Source organism: Lissotriton vulgaris, chromosome 3_1 (genome assembly GCF_964263255.1).
Source record: "Lissotriton vulgaris chromosome 3_1, aLisVul1.2, whole genome shotgun sequence".
In the NCBI taxonomy this organism is placed as follows: domain Eukaryota; kingdom Metazoa; phylum Chordata; class Amphibia; order Caudata; family Salamandridae; genus Lissotriton; species Lissotriton vulgaris.
In genome coordinates this window covers 259,072,991-259,091,824 of record NC_141689.1, presented here as the reverse complement: position 1 = coordinate 259,091,824, position 18,834 = coordinate 259,072,991, and positions in this window count along the sequence as shown.

Sequence of the window (18,834 nt, the reverse complement as noted above, 5' to 3'; positions counted from 1 at the left end):
GATGGCAGATTCTGAACATGAAGACCTACCCTCACAAACAGATGGTACATGTACCTGACACTAAGGTGGTTATTCACAAGAACGTGTGACAATTACCGCAAAACTAGCTTAACTCAACTCTTCACATCGCAGTCTATTGTGGGAAAACAACGCTGTGTTAACTCAGTTTTCACAACACGGAGGTACTTTGCGATAGGCCCACGACAACACACCAAATGTCCATGATAAAGACAACGCGATGCTGCAAAAACACGAAACACCAACACAAAAAAAGTTGCAATGAGGCCAATCGCGATACAAAAAGCAGCGAAAACCTGCATCAGTCCTGCAAATCCCATGTGTCAGGTGTGAAAATGCACTATAAAAGCAAAAAAAGAATATACCAAAAAACAATTCATACTGCGTAACACCATGGATGCACCCGGACCCAGTGCAGAGGCCAACGCGAACCCCACAGACCACCAGCAAGGAACCTTGAGGTCGGGGAAGGTCAAGGAGAAGAGAAGACGGTTTGTAGTCCGCAGCAAAACTAGATCAGTGTCACGGATGTGGCAGTACACTATCATCAACTGACCCACAATGAGACTAACGTGAATGCAGTCGGAGTGTCGAGGAAGTCAAGAGGCGCTGGCATGATGTGAAAAGCCACACCAAGCACAAACCCGCTGCCAACAGGAAGGCAGGAACAGCGGCAGGAGGTGGGAGTCCTGCTCCACAGGAGGAGCTGGAAGAAATGGAGAACACAGTCATCAGTGTGGAGACGGTGCAAGGAGGTGGGAGTACGGACACAGCTCGAAAGGACCTGACACAACATCAACAGGGTGAGTAACAACCAGAGACTAGGAACAGGGGACACAATTGGGTCCGCTCATGCGCAGATACTGGCCAATCACATCTAATAGAGGAGGACACTGTGAGATTCATATGTACATGTACTACCTCACATCCGTCATGTAGTCCAAATATCCACTGTCTCTCATCAAATTGCCAGCACCGCCCAAACAGTCACATTGAACATTGTCACCTGTGAAGCCTGCTCTTCTGGCCATTAGATTCACCTGGAGCCATCTCCCTCCTCAATCAATCCCGGGGGGGACTGCAACAACTGTTACTACCTTTGCGTGCAGCCGATAGCGGGTGGACTACAACTCCTGTCGGCATCCTGTTGACGCCGAGCACCACGTCATAGCGCCAGCGCCAGAAGGCGCTTCAAGAACTCTCGTGGGCTCCCGCGGCGCGGAACGCACGTGAAGCCTGCTCTTCTGGCCATTAGACTCACCTGGAACCATCTCCCTCCTCAATCAGTCCCGGTGGGGACTGCAACGGCCGCTACTACCCCTGCGTGCAGCGGATAGCGGGGGGACTACAACTCCCGTCGGCATCCTGTTGAAGACGAGCACCGCGTCATAGCGCCAGCACCAGGAGGCGCTTCAAGAACTCTCGTGGGCTCCCGCGGTGCGGGACGGCCGTGAAGCCTGCTCTTCTGGCCAATGGACTCACCTGGAGCCATCTCCCTCCTCAATCAGTCCCGGGGGGGACTGAAACAGCTGCTACTGCCCCTGCATGCAGCCGATAGCGGGAGGACTACAACTCCCATTGCATCCTGTTGACGCCGAGCACCACGTCATAGCGTCAGCGCCAGGAGGCTCTTCAAGAACTCTCGTGGGCTCCCGCGGTGCGTGACGCATGTGGGCGCTGCACGGGCGAAGCCCGGGCCAAGGGCAGGCCCGACCTGTGCCCGTCCTTGACCGGAGGAGATTGTCCTGGGCCACCCCTCTAACCTTTGGAGTACTTGGGCTTTGTTCTATCGTCTGGATCTGAAGGTACTGTGATCCCTTATAGGTCTGTTTGTTACTGCATGCACTAATATCTTTGCAATGGCTCCACCAATACCCCCTACTCATGCACAATGGAAGCACGCCTGTGCTGTGAAGCATACTGTTCCTAAGGCTAATCCTCCATCACCTCTAGTCCCCACAGCAATTGACCTAATGCTTTAAAAGGCGATAGGAGTGGTTGCCACCGAAATCGAACTGACCGAAAGACGTCTTTCAATTACACCTGACTGCTTTCCATCAACCTCTCCTCCCCCTACTGATTCGATGAATTTACTTGAACTATTTGGGAGTCCAAATATGGTTTCGGACAGTAATGAACATATCACTTTACCAAGTACTGTGTCTAGATCTGAGGGGCCTCCGTCCACTGCCTGTCTGACAAGGAAAAGGACCTTGGGAAGCAACCGGGGTCCTAAAAGGAAAAAATCTAGGGGTGGGCCTGGCAGAGGTCTTGGAAATTTAAAAAAAGTGGTACCCTTCTAATTAACGCTAGTAAGTGCCCAGTAGACCAGACCTACCCCCCCTTGGCCAAAGCTTTAGTGGTAGATTTGTTGTCCCAGTGTAAAATGATGGTAAGGGAAGAGATTGCTCCCATTCTCCAGCACCTTCAAAACTTTCCACTTCCTAAAAACCCATCACAAATACTTTCTAATAATGAAGTTACTACCAATCCAACTGTTAGTATACTTAACGACTCACTCTCGAGTCTGACAAGGTGCCCCAAAAACAGGTTCCTCCTACTTCTGAAGTTAGAAATTTAACTGATGATAAAGGGTTGCCATTTCCGGACCACGGACCCACACGTTTATTAGTCCCTCAAGGTGTTCAGGGGAATAATTCCAAACTGTCGAAGCCGCTGACTGCCCGTCATACTTCATTGGGTAAAAATCCAACTGCTGGTGATCCAAGTGTTTTGCCTTCTGCTGAGGAGAACACAGGGGGTGGAAGTAGTGTGACTCAGCAATCTTTTTTTCCTATAATTAACCTCCCCCGGAGGCTGTTCCTTATGTAATCATTCTGGCAGGAATCTCAGAACTTAAGCAAGGCCATAGAGAATCCCAGCTTGAACTTCGTAATAAGATTCTGTTCTGGCTGGTGAAAAATAAGCAGTTCACGTATGATAAGGCAGCTGAGTTAGGTGCTGTGTTGAAGGAGACGTCAGATCTACATCAGCGGCCATCTTAGGGGAATTCCAAGGCACAGCTCTCTAGCGCTTCATGCGCCAGTATAAAGAGAGGGAGCGCGCAGTATTAGCGAGACTCCACTGTTCTCCTGAGGCGAAAAGCCGGGAGATTCTTAGTACGTGTGGCAGCGTTTTTAAATTCTTGGTTAAATTGTGTTAAAATTGTTTTGCGCCGTATGTTAAACTGGGGCTCATTCCTGCAATAGCCTGAACCTAGTTTATCCAGCAGATGCCCTTCACTCAGCCGAGTTAGGTGCTGTGTTGAAGGAGACGTCAGATCTACATCAGCAGCCATCTTAGGGGAAATCCAAGGCACAGCGCTCTAGCGCTTCAGGCGCCAGTATAAAGAGAGGGAGCGCGCAGTATTCGCAAGACTCTACTGTTCTCCTGAGGCGAAAAGCCGGGAGATTCTTAGTACGTGTGGCAGTGTTTTTAAATTCTTGGTTAAATTGTGTTAAAATTGTTTTGCGCCGTATTTTAAACTTGGGCTCATTCCTGCAATAGCCTGCACATAGTTTATCCAGCAGATGCCCTTCACTCAGCCGAGTTAGGTGCTGTGTTGAAGGAGACGTCAGATCTACATCAGCGCCCATCTTAGGGGAAATCCAAGGCACAGCGCTCTAGAGCTTCAGGCGCCAGTATAAAGAGAGGGAGCGCGTAGTATTCGCGAGACTCCACTGTTCTCCTGAGGTGAAAAGCCGGGAGATTCTTAGTACGTGTGGCAGCGTTTTGAAATGCTTGGTTAAATTGTGTTAAAATTGTTTTGCGCCGTATTTTAAACTGGGGCTCATTCCTGAAATAGCCTGCACATAGTTTATCCAGTAGACGCCCTTAACTCAGCCGAGTTAGGTGCTGTGTTGAAGGAGACGTCAGATCTACATCAGCAGCCATCTTAGGGGAAATCCAAGGCACAGCGCTCTAGCGCTTCAGGCACCAGTATAAAGATGGATGGTTATGCCTCCGCGAAGCGGGCGCACTCAGCGGGCGCGCCACTGTCGTGCCAAAGTCAAACCTAAGTCCTGCCATCTGCGCCCGTCCGCGCTGAGGACGGGCCAAGGGCCATACACACTGCTCAGGTAAAAAACAACTACCAGATGTCTAGAAATCTTATAATATCCCTGAATAAACAGCCCAGTCAGTGTCATCAAGCCCTTGATGTAGATACTTGGGCAGGTCCGATTAGCTGTTATGGTTGCAAACAGACATTGGTACCATATCAAAGATCCAAAGGGAAAGGGACTCCCAAGATTATAAGGGGGGGCCTTATAAATGCACGTTCTATGTGTAAGAATGCACTACATATATATGAACTCATAGCAGAAAATGATCTGGATTGCCTGTTGATCACCGAAACGTGGCTAAGGGAATGGTCTAACCCTGATATTGTGCATGCTCTCCCGCTAGGTTTTCGAATACAGAGGTTGGATAGACCAGTACAGCGGGGCGGAGGTTTAGCAATTATCTATTGTGATCCCTTAACATGCACAATAACAGAACTAACTGACATTAAAGCAGCCGAAAGTTTAGGCTTCTGCATCCAGGCGCACGATTCCTTTTCTTTTGCCGGAGCATTGGTTTATCGTCCACCGGGACAACCCACCCAGTTCTTGGACAGTGTTGGGCAAGTCCTGAGCAACCTGATCCTTATGTTCTCTAACTTCACGCTATTGGGGGACTTAAACATACACCTAGATAGCATGGATGATCCTAATGTTACCTGCTTTAATGAGATAATGAACGTCCTTGGGCTCACTATGCGAGTCCTAGACCCCACCCATAAAGCGGGGCACATTTTGGACTGCATCAATTCTAATTTGGATATGATGACGGTAGAGCCCTCCTTGACCCAAAACTGGTCAGACCATAACTTCATTGCATTCAGCCTTAGAGTAGAAAGTAAGGATACTATGAAGAAAGGGACGCAAAGTAATGGAACACCTACTACGTGTTGGAGTAAAATTATAGATCACCCTGATTTCAGCAGCTGGGTGAAGGAGAGCAAACCCACCCTGTCAGGGAATACCACCATAGATAATCATAAGTTTGAGGGATGGATCAGGGCAATAGGGAAAAAGATGAAACCCAGAGGGGAAAAGCCCAGATCCCAGCAAGGGAGGAAATCTGCGCCGTGGTTCTCGAGTACACTAAAAGATACATTAAGGGAAGTTAGAGTCCTAGAACCCAGATGGCGACGCCATTATGACAGTGAAGAACATGAGAAGTGCCAGATAGCCAGAAGGCACTATCACGCCTTGATCAAACGTGCAAAAATCAACTATTACATGACTGTGATCAAAGAGACAAAAAACAAGCAGAAGGAAATCTTTAAAATCGTCAACAGTTTCCGAAACCCTAAATTTCTGTCACTCGATATTCCTCGGCCCAGACTCTATGTGACGAGATAGCAAATTATTTCGAACAAAAAATAGACAATCTAACTAAAGATTTCCCTCAGGCTGAGTCAGTGGACCTAGAGCCAAGGGACACAGAAGACTCTTGCATGGCCTGTTTAGAATCCTTTACCCTGATTAGTATGGAGGATAGCCGCCAGGCCATATCCCGTATCAAGTCAGGCTCACCGTTTGATCCCTGTCCCTCGACCCTGTTAAAAGCCATGATAGAGGAGGCTAATCCTGTAATAAATTCTATTATTAATTCATCGCTTCAGTCCGGTGAGATTCCATCACAATGGAAGGTCGCAGCAGTGAGACCTCTTAAGAAGAAGACACTGCAGGACCCCACGACTCTATCCAATTTACGTCCCATCTCGCTCCTGCCTGCCCTCTGTAAACTGGCGGAAATCTGTGTGAATAAGCAGCTTACGGCATTCTTAGAAGAGAATAACATTCTTCATATTAATCAAGCAGGCTTTAGAGCCCATCATTCGACGGAGTCTGCCCTGCTATTCACAACAGAGACCATAAGAGCTGCTTTGGATCTGGGCAAGAAGGCTGTCCTGATCCTTTTAGACCTATCCGCAGCATTCGATACGGTGTCACATGCTATCCTTTTAGACCGCCTGACCAGTGCAGGCATAGCAGGCACCGTATTAGAATGGCTCAAAAACTTCTTAACACATAGGCGTCAGGTGACTACATTGGGACAGTTTTGCTCAGAGGAAAAGGTATTGAAGACAGGAGTTCCTCAGGGCTCAAGTTTGAGCCCTACACTTTTTAATCTGTACATGGCCCCTCTGATCAAATTAATCTCTTCGTTTGACATCAGCACGATAGCCTACGTGGATGATACGCAGCTAGTCCTACTCCTGGATAAGGACATGGCCAATGCGAAACAAACTCTGAAAGACTACCTAGCGGCAACTTTCACAAATAACCATCTTAAGTGCAACTCTGCCAAAACGGAAATCTTGCAGTTTGGTCTAAACAACTCCTTTCTTCCGCATAAGTTGTGGCCAGAGGATGCGGAAGCCCCACCAAACACAATCAATGCAGTAAGAAATCAAGGGATCAAATTTGATGACACCCTATCATTTAAACAGCAAGCAAGAGAGGTAGCTGGCGCATGTTTCCAAATCTTGAAGGGGCTTAGGAAATTTTTTGACCTGCTCCCCCTTACAGCCAGACGCACGGTCGCTGTGGCACTAATCACTTCTAGATTAGACTACTGCACTAGCCTGTATGCAGGGTCAAATAAATCGGCCCTGCACAGACTGCAGATGGTCCAGAATGTGGCCGCTAGGCAGGTACTTAGATGGCGGAGAAAGTCTTTGGCCTCTGCTGCATTGGATTCCCTTCACTGGCTCCCGAAACATAAACGCATCCTATTCAAGGTCCTTACCATCACCCACAGGACCTTTCATATGCAGGGCCCGTTGTATCTCCACAGAGGTTTTGGGCGATATCACTCCGCCCGTAATCTTAGATCTGCTACAGCCAACCTGCTCATTGTTCCTAAATTTAGATTGGCGACAAAGGGAGGTAAATCCCTGGCAGTGATTGGTGCTAGGGCATGGAATAAATTACCCCACCAGCTACGTGAGATCACACCCGAACAAGGTTTCAGGATGGTGATGAAAACCTGGATATATGGCTTGTCGGACTTATCATGTAAAGCTCTGATGTGAATCGCTCCAACTCTGGGGACAGTATAGCTGTTACATCTTCAGCTGGTTTGAGTCAAAGCGCCAAGATGCTCCTTGGAGTGACAGTGCGCTATATAAATATCGCATCATATCACATCACATGTTGGTTTGTAGAGTGCACTATCGCCCGGTAGGATATCCCGGTGCTGAGCTGGTGTGAGTCTAAGCACAACCAGGGCCTACTTGACAAGTCAGGTCTTCATCTTCTTGTAGAATTCAAGAAGTGAGGAGGATGCTCTAATGCGTAGTGGTGGGTCATTCCATGCTTTAGGAGTGATGCAGGAGAAGGCTCAACCACAGGGTTTGGTTTTCCATATGATTGGGATTTTTGCAAGTAGGAATTCGGATGAGCAGAGTTTTCTGGAAAGTTTATGGAAACAGTTGCTACTTTTGAGGTGTGCTGGGCCAGTATTATGTGGTGCTTGAGAGAATGGGTGAGGGGTTTAAATTGTGCTTGTTTTTTATTAGGGAGTCAATGGAGCTCCATCAGGTGTGGTGTGATATTAACGCGGCGTGGGAGGCTGAGAGTGATTCTGGCTACCGAGTTCTAAATGGCCTGCGGCCGTCTGGTAATTTGTTTTTTAATCCCAGCACAGAGGGTGTTCCTGTTGTCCAGCTTGCTTGTGATTAGGGTTTGTGTGACAGTTTTTCAGGTGCTGATTGGGAGCCATTTGAAAATCTTCCTCAGCATATTCAAAATATGAAAGCATGAGGCGGTGACAGCATTAACCTGGGAGGTGATGTAGTGGCTACGATGATCCTGAGGTTCTTGATTTGTTTGTCAGCACTGGCTCTGTTAGACTGTCAGTGTACAGCTTTAGAGAGTTGGGCCCAGATTCATGAAGGTTTTCACTTCAGATTAGAACTACTTTTGACACTAATCATAATTTGAGATTCACAAACCAACGCTAATTTGTATTAGCATTCGTTTGTATGGAAAAGTAATACAAAGCAGCGCGAAATGCTGGTTTGCATTACTTTGCATCAAGGGGGTATTGCATGGGTGGTGCATGGACGTTCCCATGCAACCACCCATGCATTTTGATGCTAAACCCTATCTACAAACATTAGTGGACAGGGTTTAGCACCAGAAATGAATGCTGCTGGGAAGCAGCCATTAAAAAGAGATTTTTTTCCATTTTTCCTTTATTTTCAACTTTGCATGTGTGCTGGACTGTGCAGCACAAATACAAAATAGGAAAAGCTTTGAAGTGAGTCTAGGTATAGTATTTTGTACAGGAAAGTTGCCCTTCCTTCACATAACCTATGCTAGATTCAGGCACGCACCCTAGTGCTATGCTGCTAAGGTGTGTTCCTGGGTCACAGAAGCTGAAATGAGCACCTGTGCTAGGGAGAGGGGAGCAGAGCGCCATATCTATGTGAATATGGTGCTCTCCTGCTCTCTCCCCATCACTCAACGCAGCGCAGCCTCTTTGGGGGCTTCACTGCATCCTACATCTGTTTTGAGAATCTGGGCCCTGGCATTCCTGGGCAAATAAAAAAATTCAGGCATTGAACTTGAGCTAGGTACTGGGTGTTTTATTTGTGAGGGAGAGAATGAAATGTGTGTTGTCTGCTTTGGAGACGTTGATGCATGAGAGCAGATGATGCTGACTAGAGGGATCTTCTGTGCATTAAAGAGATTAGACTCAGGGAGGATCCTTGTGGAACTCCACAGATGAGGTCACAGGCGTCCAAGGTTTATGGTGCCAGACTGAGTGAATGGGTCCTTCCATTCAGGAAGGAGAAGATCCATTGGAGTGAGTGTGTGATGAAGTAGGCCGTTATCAATGATCTCTCATCAAGCATAGATAGAAAGGATGGGCCCGATTCACAGAATGAACTTAAGCCTCAATCCTAAACTTACTACTATTTTGGTGTTCACAGAATGCACTTACTACTTTTGGCATTCACAAAATGCACTTACTACTTTTGGTATTCACAGAATGAACTTACTACTTTTGGTATTCACAGAAGTTAGGATTTTGTCTTAAGTTTGTCTTAAGACAAACTTAAGACAGACTTAAGACAAACTTAAGACAGACTTATATTAGGATTTTGTCTTAGGTCTGTCTTAAGTCTGTCTTAAGTCTGTCTTAAGTTTGTCTTAAGCCTGTCTTAAGTCTGTCGTAAGACTAACTTAAGACAAAATCCTAACTTCTGTAAATGCCAAAAGTAATAAGTGCATTCTGTGAATACCAACATAGTAGTAAGTTTAGGATTGAGTCTTAAATTCATTCTGTGAATCGGGCAGATGAAGTTTATTGTAGTAGTAGAGCTCATGGGGAATGTCCCAGCCACCACACAAGCAGGAGAGTAACTTGGAAGACCCGTGTGGTGTTCTCCTTCTTGGTGTTCAAGGTTCAGATTTCTGTGGAAAGTGTAACCTAGATTATGTGTTTGACATTCCTCTTCTGTCAGTTGCCAACTGGCTGCAAATGGATGAGGTGTATATTAATAAACCTCCAACTACATTCTTTTACACGCGTGTCCTGTGTGTAATAACTTAAACTTTATACTGGCGACGAGCGAGGAACGTTTAGAGGAGTAGCATTCTGACACCTCAACATCGAGTTTCATAACTCTTAAAGATGGAAGCTGCGCCGTGTGGTGATTAATGAAAAGAGGATTTTTCGGAATCGAGCGTTGGTGTTAGCTCTTCGGCACAGAAGTGTTCGGGTGGATCGGACCCGTGAAGTTAATAATTTTAATTTTAGGCGCATATAAGATTCATAGAACATGGCAGAAAGAAGTTAAGAGATAAGCGCATTTTTAAAAGGCAGTGCCGTGTCAAGGCTCAGAGGACTCTGTCATATAAATTTTGTTGAGCGGATGGCAAATTCTATTTAAAGAGTATGTAAGGGCACCCAGGCATATCCCCTCCAGTGCATACCCCTCAGTGCCCATACATACTTATGTAGGGCCACCAAGGGGTATGCAGTGTAGTGCAGTGCATACCCCTAGTGCCCTTACATAGGTATCCAAGGGCACTGAGGGGTATCCACTCGAGTGAAAACGCCTCAGTGCCCTTACATCTTTATGTAAGGGCACCGAGGGGTATGCACTGCACTGCACATACCCCTCTGTGCCTTTCTTTTAGGTATCTAAGGGCAACAAGGGATATCCATTACAGTGCATACCACTCAGTGCCCTTACATAGGTATGTAAGTGCTGGAGAGATATGCAGTGCATTCTGCTCAATGCCCTTACATCAGTATGTAAGGGCACATATGGCCATCCACTACAGTGCAAACCTCTCTGTGCATTTACATACTTATTTAAGAGTACTGAGGTATATGCACTGCAGTGTATACCACTCAGCTCCCTTAAATACTATATAAGGGCACCGAGGGTAATGCACTCACCATCCAGTGCAGTATGGACTTTGAGCCCGTCCATGAATCAGGCAGGCATTCACAGCCACTAAATTCCCCATTCTATCACCCAGGAGGCCCACATCAGCACCACAGTCCGGACCCCCGGCCGCTGCCACACCAGCCGGGATGAGTAAGTCTCCGAAGCAGGAAAAAACCACAGAGCATATCCATGAGGATGTAATTGGGCCTGTCATGCATACATCCCTGTCGGTGTCTTGGCCAGCACGAATATATGATTATACCACGATTTCAATTACCACGCATGGCTTTACCACGCGAATTTTACATACCAAGTGGCTTTACCACGCTGGTATTTACAACGTAGGATTTTACTACGCGTAGAAACGTCTTACCTGCACGTCTTTCTCTACGAGCCCTTACTTCCATCCTCCATAGAAACAAGCGTCAAAACACGTATACCAAAATAAAAAAGGACTGCTTTTTTGACGTACACGGCACGTCTTTGGGGGAGGCTCTTTCCTTTTTCTTCTAAAATTATGTTCGTTTCTTTTTAAACTAACCTGCTTGTTATTTTTTGGGGGGGAGACCCCCCCAGCCCCCCTCCGAGCCCCCCCCTCTACCCCCCCAAGCCCACGCAGAACGACTTGAAGGAATACCACGTCTCCCCCCCAGCCCGTGGTAAAGACGTCGTGGAAGGCACCCTCGTTTTAAAGACGTTTGCGTGGTAAGTGTCACATGGTAAACGTTAGTACTGGTAATGCCTTCGTGGTAAATGATGTTTCCCGGCCAACACCCCTCCCGGTCTTCCAGAAGCCAAATGGTTTATCACCAGAGCCCCCCGCGCTCAGCTCCAGCCATGTGGCCCATTCACCAGCCTCACTCCCCAGTGTGATACAGTCTTTGTCGGATACACCCATGAATCAGGCAGGCCGTCACTGCTACTAGATGCCTCGCTGCGTCTCTCAAGGGGAGGGGGGCCCACAGGGGCACCATGGTCCGCTCCCACACCAGCTCTAGCCCGGATGAATCAGCCCCAAACGCGGGAAACAACTGCGGCGCAAGCCCAGGAGGCCGCAAAGGGCCCATAAGGAGTTCCTCTTTGCTCACATCATGACCAACAACCTCCACATCTCTGGGGTTAGCAAGCACTAATGGAGACTAGGCATAGGAAAGCTCTCCTTATGGATCACGCAGGGTTATTGCTTTGGGCGTCATGAGCGATCAATGATCACATCTGATCTGCCATCTTGCTTGGCCCTGCCCACCCCCAACATGATAATTTTTAACACTACATAATGAAGTGTTAGTTACCAATAATGCTGGCAAGCTCATTTGTATTATTAACACAGCTTGCTGAACCGAATCAATAGACTAAAAAATTAGTCATACATCCAGTTTACTATGGTTTTAAAAACTAACCCACCTAATGTAATTTATTTGTTACTTTAGCAACACGGGTTGATTAAAGCAAGTATATTAAGCAGTTTTCAAGCCTCTGAAAATAGTTTTATTTTTGTAAACTATTTATTAGAGTTTGAAAGCAATTCAGGTCAATGTAGAAATATATTAAAAGTATGTGGACAAAATCTTTAGATAACAGAAGAACATTTCACTTACAGAAAATTTAAGAACAAAGAATCATCTTGTTCTTAAATCTCAATATTATATACTATAATAAATGTTTCTTTACGTTGACTTCCAATTAAAGGAGTTTAAAAGGGTTAATAATAAACAGGACACCACCTTCACAGTACAGCATAAGGCAACATTGACTTAACAATGTTTTGAAGAAAGACAAAAGAAGGCAATATATCTACCCTAAGCAAACAATAGTTTCTTGTGGTTTATTCTGGTAGTTCATTAACTTAAGGGACAATAGTTCCTACAGCACTTTCACAACAGCATGTCTTTATACAAGTCTGATAGGTGTGGTAATGCATTTTTGTGTTCGCTCGCTCGTGAAAAGAACAAGTTATGAACTGTGTGTTCCTGCAGAAATTAGGCACAACTGGAGCTCAAAATAATTGAATTAAAGCCACTTCTGCCTGAGGAACTTCTGGAAATACATCAGCAACACGCTGACTGGTGACTTCCTAGACGACTGCTTACTAGACCCAACTTTCTGTAATTGTTTAATATGGCATAAGGACTATTTCAAATATTCTGACATGGAAAACCGCGTGTTAATTGTGGTCTGTTTGAGCTGATGGTGTTGGCACCACCTCTGGGATAAGGGGGTCGTACTTCCAAGCTGGATATGGTGAGATGTTGTCCCCAGCTGCTTTTCTGTGTGAGTGGCATTCATTGTACCAAGAAAGATACCGACTGAACATACATCCGGCCAAAAGTGAGAGTCAGGCTGTGTCCAATGAAGATCAAAGGTTTGACTCTTGAGAAGGCATTCTGGGGGCCTCATTTATGAGACTGTGCTTCACTTTTACGCCGCCGGTGCGTCACTTTTTGTGACGCACCAGTGGCGTAAAAAATGAGCCTTGTTACGCCCTATTTACAAAGTGACGCATCTAGGTAGATGCGTCACTTTGTAAACTCCTGCGCCACATTATACCTGCGCCAGGTATAATGTATGCAAGTGGGGCGTTTTGACGCAAGAAAGGGTCATGGAAGTGACGCAGTGAAATCTATGAGATTTCACTGCGCCACTTCTAGGACACAAATGCGTCAATTTCTTACACCTGCCTCACAGCAGGCGTAAGACTGACGCAGGCCCTTTCACATGGGGATTGCCCCATGTGAAAGGACACATTGCTGGAGTTGCGTCACTTTTGTGACACACTCCAGCAATGCGTCACTTTTGCGCCATACAGATACGTCAGAAATACTGACGTATCTGTAAATCCTTGCGCAATGATGCGTCATACTGTAAATATGACGCATCATTGGTGTCGCAAAGAGGGCGCAATGAAAAGTGACGCATTGCTGTTTTCATGCAGCGATGCGTCACTTTTTTTTTTTTTTTTTTTAAAACCTTAATTGAGCCTTCACAGTTGTTACACAGCTTGTCGCCTACAACCCAACCGGGCCGGCCGCTAAGAAAGCGTTAAGCAAATAAATATGCATTATTACAGTACAATTACACCTGCGGTCGTGAGGACATGAGGATGAAGCTCCAAAAAGAAATTGTGAAGAAGGGATTGCGAATGGTCCATGCCGAATTAGGAGGTTTTCGTTTTCTGTTTTGTACCTAAAAAAGAACATTCAAACTTCGGGAAATCACTTTGCCATCGATACAGGAAACTTAATGCCAGTTAGGTGGGAGCGTACTTCAGAGTCCATGCCAACAGCACTTTGCACACCTTGGTAGGCACCGTATTAGTCGTCCCACTCCGTTACCCCGCCCCCACCCGGTGTCGCCCTCCCCCACCATCAAGCCCTCCCCGCACATTCACTCTTCCTCGTCCGACTCTAGTGTGTCACCTTCAGGAAGTGGCTCACAAATCTCACCTCGGTAAGCGTTCCATGGGGACCAAACTTTGTTCCACTTGGCCGGGCATCCCCTGGTCAAATACACTGCCCGTTCCGTGACCATGGCCCGGTCCATATTAACACACCATTGTGAAGCCTTCGGTAGATCTGCCACCCCCCAGCGCTGCGCGATATCCCTCTTTGCCATCATCATACCAATCGTTACCCAGAGGCGGCCATGCCGGGACAAGTCAGTTGGTTCCCACACATTAAGAAGGCAGCGACGAGGCTCTGGAAGCACGGAGACCTCCAGCACTTGTGAGACGGTGCGCAGGACCTGACGCCAATAGGTTTGTATAAGGGAGCAGTCCCAGAGTGTGTGGAATAGTGTGCCCTCCTCCCCGCAGCCCCGCAAGCAGAAGGGGTCAGGGGCTCGCTGTATGTGGTGAAGCAATGTTCTGGTGTAATATGTTCTGTGCAGAACTTTGAGTTGGATGAGTCTCATTCTAGAGGATATGCCCGCTTCTTTAGGGGATGCCAGTGCCTCATTCCATTCGTGTTCATCCATCTCTCCCACGTCCTGTTCCCATTTTCCCTTAAGAGGCACTAGCGGGTCTGGGGAATTATTTAGGAGTTTCCGGTAGGTAAGGGAGGTGGCCTTTTCCACCATATAGTCAGTCAAGAGGCGATCTTCTAGCGGGGACGACTCTGGGAGAGTTGACCCCACCGGGATAACCGCCAGCAGAGCATGACGAACTTGGACATACCGATAGGTTTCATGTGGTCCCATTTCGTAGAGTTCCTTCAGGCGGTCAAACGTGATGAGAGCCCCACGGTCCCACATGTCCCCCACTGTTGAGATGCCAATATCGTCCCAGCGGGAGAACCCCTTGCTGGTCCGAAGGTTGCCCAGAGCACGTGAGTCCCAGAGTGGGGTGAGCTTGGTGATAGTATCTTTCCATCCCAGCGCAGCGGTGGCTGCATGCCAGGTGGACACCGTGATCTTAGTGGGCCCCTTCAACGACCTGAGTTTACGTTTATCGTAAAGCGGGGCCAGCAGGGTACCAGCCCCCAGCTGGGCCCGATCCGCCTGGAATGCAGGGTCCGATTGCGATGCGTGCAGCCATTGATTGATCGGCCTAAGCTGGGCCGCCCAATAGTAAAGTTGGAGGTTAGGAAGTGCGATGCCACCCTCGTACCAGCCCCTACAGAGCTTGGCGTGAGCTATCCGTGCCGGGCGATTATTCCATAGCAGACCAGAGACCACCGCCGCCACCCTCTTGAAGTACCTGGGGGGCACCGCAAAAGGGGTATTGTCCAGAATATATAGAAAGCGGGGCAGGGATTTCATTTTGAAGAGGGCTGCTTTCCCCAGCATCGTTAGCGGTAATCCTGCCCAGAAGCTCGCATCTCGCCTGAGGCGGTCCAGCGGTGGCGCCAGGTTCAATCTTTCGTATTCCGCCGGGTCACTCGTGACGTGAATACCAAGATACTTAAATGACGAGCCGGCCAGTCGCAGGGGGCAGGCAGAGCCAACCGCGGGTGGGCTGCCCGTCAGGGCGTATAATTCGGATTTAGTCCAATTAATGGTGTAGCCAGACACCTCCCCGTGGGCATTGCAGATGCGTAAGAGAGCCGGAATGCCGTGTTCGGGATCCGTCAGGTAGACCAGCATATCATCCGAAATGCGGTCTTCCCAGCCCTCTCTCCATTGAATCCCCTTAAGCAAGGGGGTGGTCCTAATGCGGATTGCCAAAGGCTCTAGCGACAGCGCAAATAGCAGGGGGGAAAGAGGGCAACCCTGTCGGGTGCCGCGCTTGAGCGGGAAGGAGCGTGAAATGTGGCCATTCGCCACCACATGCGCTACCGGCATGGTGTACAGCAGTTTTACCCATGAGATGAAGACAGGGCCAAAACTCATGTACTGGAGAACCTCAAAGAGATAAGCCCACTCGACCATGTCAAAGGCCATCTTTGCATCCAGGGCCAAGATGGCCGCGGGTTCGCCGATTTCATCCGTTTTGGCCAATACCCCATGCACCCGTCGTAGATTGAGTGAGGTGTTCCTGTGGGGCATAAACCCGGACTGGTCCGGGTGAATTAGGTCAGAGAGGTGGGGCATGAGACGATTTGCCAGAAGTTTCGCCAGAATTTTGCTTTCTGCGTTAAGTAAGGATATAGGGCGGTATGAGGAGCATTCCCCCGGGGGCTTACCAGGCTTAGGAATAGCCACAATCGTGGCCGTTCGTTGGTCTAACGGGAGTACCCCCGTAGTACGGCACTCCTCATACATTCGGAGCAGGTATGGGCTAAGAACAGCAGTGCGGTCTTGGAACCACTCAATTGGGATGCCGTTCGGTCCGAGCGCTTTGCCCGTATGTAGGGCCCCAATGGCGATCCGCAGTTCGTCAGCAGTAAAAGGCGTCTCAAGCTCAGCCGCCGCTTCGGGCAACAGTGCCGGGATGGGCAGATCATACAGTGCGCTTTGGGCCGCAATCGCAGTGACGTCCCGCTCTGGGGTGTAGACTTTCTCAAAGTGGGCAGCCAATGCTTCCACTATCCGAGCTGGGTCCGTGTGAATGTTCCCCTGTTCGTCCTTAACCTGTTGAATCCCCCTGGCACTTCCACCTCTTTTGTCTAGCCAAGCCAGCATTTTCCCTGCCTTGTCCCCCATATCATACACGCGGTTTTGTGTGTCAGTGATGTGACCTTGTGTAATGTGTCGAGCGTGGTCTGCATAGAGACGCTGGGCCAGCATGAGCGCATGTAGTGTGTCGTCAGTGGGGTCTGTTTCATGGGCAGCGGTTGTTTCGCGCAGTCGTAGCTCGAGCGCCGAGTGTTCCGCCACCTGTTCTCGTCTATACGAAGTTATGGAGCTAATGGCCTGCCCCCTCAGGACGGCCTTATAAGCCTCCCATAGCACCTCAGCCGAGGCTGCGGTAGGCTCGTTCTCCATGAAGTAATGTGTCGTGGCAGTCTGCAGTGCCTTCCGGACCTTAGGTACCTTAAGATATGAGGCACGCATCGGGAAGACGCGGTGGCGTGAGCGTGTTTGTGAAGTAATGGTGAGAGTTAGTGGGGAGTGATCCGAGATGCCCCTAGGGTGAATGAGCACCTCTTCGACGCGCTGCAACCCATCCCCCAACGCCAGAAAGTGGTCAATGCGGGACAGACTATTATGGACGGTGGAGTGGAAGGTGTACTGTCGCTGTGTTGGGTGGACGTGTCGCCATATGTCTACCAGCCCCAGTGCCTCAAGGAACCTCTGGAATCTGGAGGGACCCCCGGGAAGAGCGGTTGCTGGGAATCTGTCGAGTTGCGGGTCAGCAGGGGCATTAAAGTCCCCGCCTAGCAAGGTGTCTCCCTCGGGGAGGGACAGCAAGAAATCGCCCAGGGCAGGCAGCATCACTGAGTGCAAGGACGGCGGGATGTACACTGATACTACAGTCAGGGGGCGCCCATCCCATTGACCACTCACCGCCGCAAAACAGCCCTGTGGATCAGTTTTTGTGCTAATGGTGATAAAAGTAGAGGATTTTCTGAGCAGGATACCCGTGCCCCGGGACCCAGTGGAGAATTCGGAGTGGGCCAACATTGTATACCCTCGCCTGTCCAGGGCCTTGGTGGCAGTACCCATTAGATGGGTCTCTTGAAGGAGTATGAGGTCAGGTTTATGACGCTTGACCTCGGACAGAACAAGGCCACGCTTCACTTTATCACCCAAACCGCGCACATTCCAGGCCAGAAGCTTGAGGGAGGAGCCGCCCAATCGCGTCACACCCGCCTGCATCACGTTAGGCCGTGCACCCACCACCATCGAAACTTAGGGACAAAAACCATCAGCACATGGCCCACCCTCCCAGCATCGTTCCAGTAAATAGCACAGTACATTCTACATTTTTTGATCGATAGCATGAATCTCCCGTAAAACCAAACAATTCCCCCCCCCAAAACCCCCCACCCTGCCTCCCTGCCAAACGGACTCAAAACTGCCCGCCACCCCAACTTAGCAGAGCGCTTATCCCATATCAGAAACAGAGTACTTGCACGTCGGGGGAGAGTGTCCCCCAAAGCAGGCGGTCCCTTTGTAGCCCTCGGGTCGTCCGGGCCAGCGTCCATTAACGACTCAATGAAGAATCAGAATGGGAGTATAGTTCAGGAGTAACTCGGTAGTCCCTCGTGGTCTCATCATTCGCTTCCAGCAGCTCCCAATTGTTCCTGTGACGGTGATCCATTCTCGCTGTTCCTGGGTGGAGAGCGTGAGCCCCGCCGGCTCCCTTCTCCCGACCTGTTGCGTCGACGGTTAGAGGTGCGGTCCACAGTGCGCCAGCCATCCAGCCACTCCCTGGCATTCTCTGCTGAGTCGAAAAACCAGACCTTCTTGTCCGCCACCACTCTTAGCCGGGCCGGAAACAGCATGGAGTACGGCAGTTCTTGGTCGCGAAGCGACTTTTTAACTTCGAGGAATGTCCTCCTCTTACGGGTGACCTCCGCCGTGTAGTCAGGAAAGAACGAAATCCGTGAATTCTGGATTTGGATGGGCGGTGCCACTGAGGAAAATTAAATTTTGGCCATGTTGTGTTCCCTAGCGCGTACCCCACCGACTCCATGTACCAGCTTAAAGTGCATGTAACTTCCCTCCTGTGCCAGCTATGAAGACGCAAATACATTTGCGTCCACCGTCAACTTGTCCTCTTTCAGATGCACCATGAATGGATTATATAGTCCGTTCCTAAGTATGCTATGCCAACGTCTTTTTATAGTACACTTTTCACTTTTTCCTGCTCTAGCCAGAGTAGGCCCTGAATTCCTGCCATCTGAACCTCTTTTGTGGCTCCTGGCTCTGCCCAGGCTACCTCTGTACTCGTGAACTCTGTCCTACATTCAGCGCGGCCCCTCGCGCTCAGCTCAAGCCTGCTTTCTGCCAAGACTGACTATAACCTTCGAGTT